Consider the following 6570-nt stretch of genomic DNA (forward strand, 5'->3'; position numbering starts at 1 on the left):
TTTCATCTCATTCGAGACTTCGTTAACCGGGGTGAGATCAAGATATGCAAAATACACACGGATCTGAACATTTCTGATCCGTTGACAAAACCACTCCCGCAGGCTAAGCATGATGCGCATGTAAGAGCTATGGGTATTAGGTACCTTCTAGATTGACTCTAGTGCAACTGGGAGACTGTTGGAGGTATGCCCTAGAGGCAATCATAGAGATGATGATATTCCATTTGTATCCATGATTTGTATGTTGTGTTCATTGAATATCCATTAAAGGCTACTCGAATTGATTTGCAATTATGTGAATTGTATGTGAAACTCTTTACTTGTATGGTTATTCTAAAGTTGTCCCTAGTCGGAGTTCATGTGAGGACACACATGAATATTAGACTAGCACATGTATTAGTTGATGACTATGTTTCACAAGTCATGGACATGGAGATGTTGAACTAATAATGTGGACACATGTGGAGACATGTGTTAGGACTGACCCAACACGAGAAGTAGTTTTCTCTTTAAACAACATATACGCTTTGTCCTTAGACCTGAGATTGTCGCATGTATTCTAGATGTGGATCGACCTACTTAGGGGCTATCAAACGCTACGCCGTAATAGGGTAGTTATAAAGGTAGCTTTCGGGTTTGTCAAGAAGCATGCTATGAGACATGGTCAATCAAGATGGGATTTGCCCCTCTCTGATTGAGAGTGATATCTCTGGGCCCCTCGAGTGATCGGATCCGAAAATGCATGGCCATGCTACGTACGGTTAAGAGTTAACCTACAAAGGGATTCCGAATCACAGGATCGAGAAAGAGCGGTCGGCTTGAAGCTAGACCAAATATCATGAGGCAAAGGGAATAGCATGTATATTATGTTGTGATGGTTCGTCTGATATGATCTTCGTGTGCGTATAGGAGTTGGCACGTCTTGCTAGAGGCCGCTACCGACTATTGGGCCGAGTAGGAGTACTCGGGCCATGTCTATACGTAACCGAACCCATAGGGTCACACACTTAAGGGGCTGGAAGCCCAATTCGGATCTGATCCGAGTTGGATTAGGTTTAGGAGTACTAATGGGCCTCGGATCCAGAGGCCCATCAGGAACCTCTATAAATAGAGGGGTGGGGGCGCCCTAGGGTTTACACCTTTTGGCGAAACACACCTGCCGCGCCTCCCACGCCCTCGCCTGTTGCAACTCGCGGATCTAGCAGTCCGGCTTGCGACGCTTCCTCCCTGCACGTGTGGATACCTTGGAGGTGTTGCGCCTGCAGCACTTGGACGAGCCATCGACGAGCCGCCGACGAGCCACGACGAGCCGACGACGAGCCGCGGTACCGGAGGCGATCTTGCTGTGCACGTGGACGAGCTGCTGAGGAGCTGCTGGATGTGATCGACTACGTACGACTACGTTGATCGACTACGTGATCGTCTTCACTGCATCGACGCATATCTACATCTTCCGCACCAGTAGTGCGTCGAGTGGTAATCCCGTGATCCTTATACGGCAGTTCTTCCTGGTTATACGCGGTAGAAAATTTTGATTTGCGCTAGCGTAGCCTACCTCGTATCCCAACAATTTTTTTATATTTTCGCTGGATTTCATGCAGCAAAAATTAAAACTTTACATATTTTGAACATTCAAAAATATATTTAATTAGCAATTATATTTACAATAAGTTTGAATGACTCATTAATTCTACACTAGTTATATTACCTTCTTAAATAATTATTTTACTGCATCACTATCATCAAGAAATTATCAATTAAATAATTGATACGCGCGAAAACAACTAATTTAAGCACACATGAAATTGTATCAAGTAGTACATGAAATTAACCATAAATGTGAAACAAATTTAACGCATTACAACGTAACATTAAAAAACTTCTTCTTCACAAATGTTCCTTGGTGATGATCGCAGCGCAAGTACGGAGCCTCTTCTTTGGATAGCAGGATGCTAGGGTCAACTTCAACAGCGAATGGAGGCATGCCTGCAAACTGATCATAATCATCTGATTAGTCTTTTTTGTCCTTGACTCCCATAATTTTTCTTTTACTTGTAAGGACTATGTGGCGCTTTGACTCCCATGGATCTTCTAGATTTCTCTTGGGTTTTCTAGACATGTCCTTCACATAGAAAACTTGATGCACATCATTGGCGAGTATGAATGGTTCGTCACTGTATCCAGTCTTGCTAAGGTCCACTATTGTCATTCCAGACTAATGTTTGGTTACACCATTTAGCTTCACCCATTGTCAACAAAACAGAGGGATGCACAGCGGTCCGTATTCGATTTCCCATATCTCCTCTATGAAACCATAATAAGAGTCCTTGCTACTATTTCTGCCTATGGCATCTATGCGGACACCACTATTCTGGTTCGTGCTTTTCTGGTCTTGGGCTCTCATGTAAAATGTATAACCATTTATCTCGTAGCCTTGGAATTTCACGATTGTGCTAGAAGGTCCCCTAGCTAACCAAGCAAGCTGTGGGTGAATCTCAGAGTTACCCATAAGTTGTTTGCGCAACCAATGTAGTGTGCCTTGTTGAACAAATTAGCTTCATTGCTCAAACATACTTTCCTTCCAAGGGTGCCCATTCCCCCAGCCTCCCTTCCTGGCGTGAAGTTGGAACCCCAATCAGCTCAATTAAGTCAATAAAATCAACACAAAACTCGATCACCTCCTCTGTTCCATATCCTTTGGCGATGCTTCCTTCTGGATGGGCATGATTAAGAACATAGTTTTTTAGGACTGAGATGAACCTCTCGAAAGGCCACATATTGTGCAGGTATACTGGTCCGAGAATATTAATCTGTTTTACTAGGTGAACTAGAAGGTGAGTCATAATATTGAAGAAAGATGTTGGAAATACCAACTCAAAGCTGACAAGACATTGCACCACATCATTCTGTAGCTTTGTTAGCTTCGATGGATTGATTGCCTTCTGTGAAATCGCATTGAGAAATGTGCATAGCTTTCCGAGCGGCAATTGAACATTCTCTGGTAGAACACCCCTCAGTACAACCGGAAGCAACTGGGTCATCAACATGTGGCAATCATGGGCCTTGAGATTTGTGAACTTCTTTTCTTTCATATTTATTATTCTCTTTACATTCGAGGAGTACCCATACGGGACCTTCAGACTTTTCAAGCATTCAAACATGCTATCCTTCTCTTCCTTGCTGAGAGTGTAACTAGCAGGATGTAAGTAGTGTTGTTCGTTATCTCTCTTTTCCGAATGTAGGTCATCCTGTTGCCCCATTTCTTTAAGGTCCCGTCGTGCTTCTAGTGTATCTTTTGAGGGCCCATAAACACCCATGAAGCCTAGCACGTTCACACAAAGGTTTTTCGTCACATGCATCACGTCTATTGCATTGCGGACATCTAGGGTTTCCCAATAAGGTAGCTCCCAAAATATTGACTTTTTATTCCACATGGCTGCACGTCCGTCATCGTTGTTCGGAACAGGTTGGCTACCAAGACCTTTTCCAAATACTACCCTTACATCCTTTATCATCTCAAAGACACGTTTTCCATTATGATGTAAAGGTTTTTTACGAGTTTCTGGCGCCCCTTTGAAATGCATCCCGCTTTCTCGCAGCTAGTGGTGAGCATGGAGAAATCAACGATGACCCATATAGACTACCTTCTTACAGTGCTTCAAATACATGTCATCTGTGTCGTCTGAGTAGTAGGTGTAGGCTCGATATCCCTTGTTTGTCTATCCCGAAAAGGTTACTTAGTGCAGGTCAATCATTGATGATTACGAATAACAGTGCTCGTAGGTTAAACATCTCTTGTTTATCCTCATCCCACACACGTACACCTTCTTCCTTGCAGAGCTGTAAAAGTTCATCAACCAACGTCTTAGGTACACATCAATATCGTTGCCGGGTTGCTTTGGGCCTTGGATAAGCGTCAGCATCATAATGAACTTCCGTTTTCATGCACATACAAGGATGAAGGTTAAACATACATAAGATCACAGGCCAAGTACTATGACCACTACTCAACTCACCGAATGGATTGAATCCATTAGTACTTAAACCAAACCTTATATTCCTTGGATCACCTTCAAACTCAGGGAATGCTCTATCAACTGCTCTCCACTGAGCCCCATCAGCGGGGTGTCTTAGCATCTTATCTTCCTTACGTTCTTCTTTGTGCCATCGCATCAACTTAGCATTCGCCTTGTTCCTGAACAAGCGCTTCAAGCGTGGTATTATAGGGAAATACCACATCACTTTCGTGGGAACTCTGTTCCTAGGAGGTTGCCCCTCGACATCACCAGGATCATCTTGCCTAATCTTATACCGCAGTGCTTCGCTCACGGGACACGCATCCAGATCCTTGTATTCAGCACCGCGATAGAGGATACAATCATTAGGGCATGCGTGTATCTTCTGAACCTCCAATCCCATAGGGCAAATAATCTGTTTAGCTTCATATGTTGTGGATGACAATTCATTATTCTTGGGAAGAATCTTCTTGACAATTTCCAACATTCCCTGAAATGCCTTATTGGATACACCATTTTTAGCCTTCCATTGCATAAATTCTAGTGTGGTACCCAGCTTTTTATAGCCTCCCTAGCAATCTGGGTATAGCAATTTCCTGTGATCATCTATCATGCGCTGCAACTTTGATGCTTCCTTTTGAGTTTTGCAATCTCTGTGTGGATCCCTAAGCACCTGACCGAGGTCATCAGTATGGCCATCTTCTGTAAACTCATCTTCATCAGCCTCACCCATTGTAGTATCTGCAAAAGATTGGCCTATAGCGCAGTCCGAATGTTGTCATCATCCTCCTCTTCACCGTCTTCCATTACAACCCCTCTTTTGCCGTGATGAGTCCAAACCAAATAGTTAGGCGTGAAACTGTATCTAAACAAGTGGTTGTGAATAGTCCCCCAGGAAGTCTTTGAATAGCACTTCTGGTTACTGCATTGGGCGCATGGACAAGATATGAACCCGTTCTCTAGCTTGTTCGCTTTGGCCACTTCAAGAAAATTATTCATGCCAGCAATAAACACCTTGCTCCGCCTATCCGCGTTATTCATCCATTGTCGGTCCATCTGCATCGTATTACGCAAGCCATCAATAAAATGGATTACAATAAAATTTAAGATAGAAATAGACAAATTAAAATTTCAGAAGCAAACAACATCATACAGTACGACCAACTCAAATATTGCTGAAAGTTTACATAGAAATACACAAATTATTTAGCTCATATTTAATTTACAAATAACTAAACTATTAAAAAATTTAATATTTTCCACATAATGTACTTATTCTAAAAATGGCTAATTTCATACCTCTATCTGAAAAGTACTAAAGTATGAAATTACAACTACAATTTATATGGCTAATTTATAAGTATTAAAAACACATTTACTCTAATTTTTCCCTAATACATAAAATTGAAATAATCTCAATTCTACCTCACATTTACTGTCCATTCTCCCTCACATTCAAACTATCCATCACACTGTAGCTCAAAAATATGTATAAATACAAATCCTCTACATGCTTAACAACAAACAAACTCATTTTTCTCCCTTTCTAAAGTATAAAACAAAGCTTAACAACAATAAATGAACAGAGCATGAAATAGCTAACCTTCACAACAATTTGGATGGGTGAAATCCCCACGGAAATGAGGAAAAAAATTTCAGCAGCACCTCCCTAGGCTTGCTTCGGCGCCATGTAGAGGATGAGCTTCTCTGTCTTTGTGGAGTGGAGTGGCTCGGGCTGGAGGAGTAGAGGAGGAAGAAAGGGTACTTGTAGATAAGATTTTATCCCGGTTGGTGAATCCAACCGGGACAAAAGATTTGAGCTTTTGTCCCGGTTGGTGGTTACTCCCGGTTGGTAACGCCAACTGAGACAAAAGCTCCAACCTTTTGTCCTGGTTGGAATTACCAACCAGGAGTAAAATGGTTATCACGATTGGTTGGATCTTTTTGTCCCGGTTGGAGGCTCCAACCGGGGGTAAAGGGTGGCGTCGTCAGTGCCTGGAAACTAGCCGTTTTAACCGAGACTAAAGGGTCGCCTGTAGTCCTGGTTGCAAAAAAAGAACCGAGAGTAAAGGTGCGCCCCATTCCAGCCTACCGTGGCGCACCCCCTTTTATCCCGGGCTAAAATTAAACCGAGACTAAAGGGGGTGGGATCTAAAGTCAGTTCTCTAGTAGTAACATGCAGTACTTGATTTTTCAAATCGTCAATCGTTAATTGTTGCAACATATTGTTGCTTGGTAAATATGTGTGAGTTTTTAAACTCCATGGAACATTGAATGATCGCTCAGTCGGTAAAATTTAATACCAACGCCACTTACCACGACTGAAATGTGAAGTCAGCAAAGATTTATATTTTATGTCGACTGATGGTTTGTTGCTATAGAGGCTTTTATTGGCTCCTATGTAGCCAGTATTTTGGGGCTGTGGTATAGTGCACTCTAGTCATACTCAATACCAACCATTGCCTCGGTCACTGACCTCCTGGTCTCTTTTCTTTTGAGAAACAATGAAACAAAGAGAGAAAGCAGTAAGAATGAGGGGAGGTCAAGGGCGTAA

This window comes from Setaria viridis, chromosome 2, assembly GCF_005286985.2.
Source record: "Setaria viridis chromosome 2, Setaria_viridis_v4.0, whole genome shotgun sequence".
Lineage (NCBI taxonomy): Eukaryota > Viridiplantae > Streptophyta > Magnoliopsida > Poales > Poaceae > Setaria > Setaria viridis.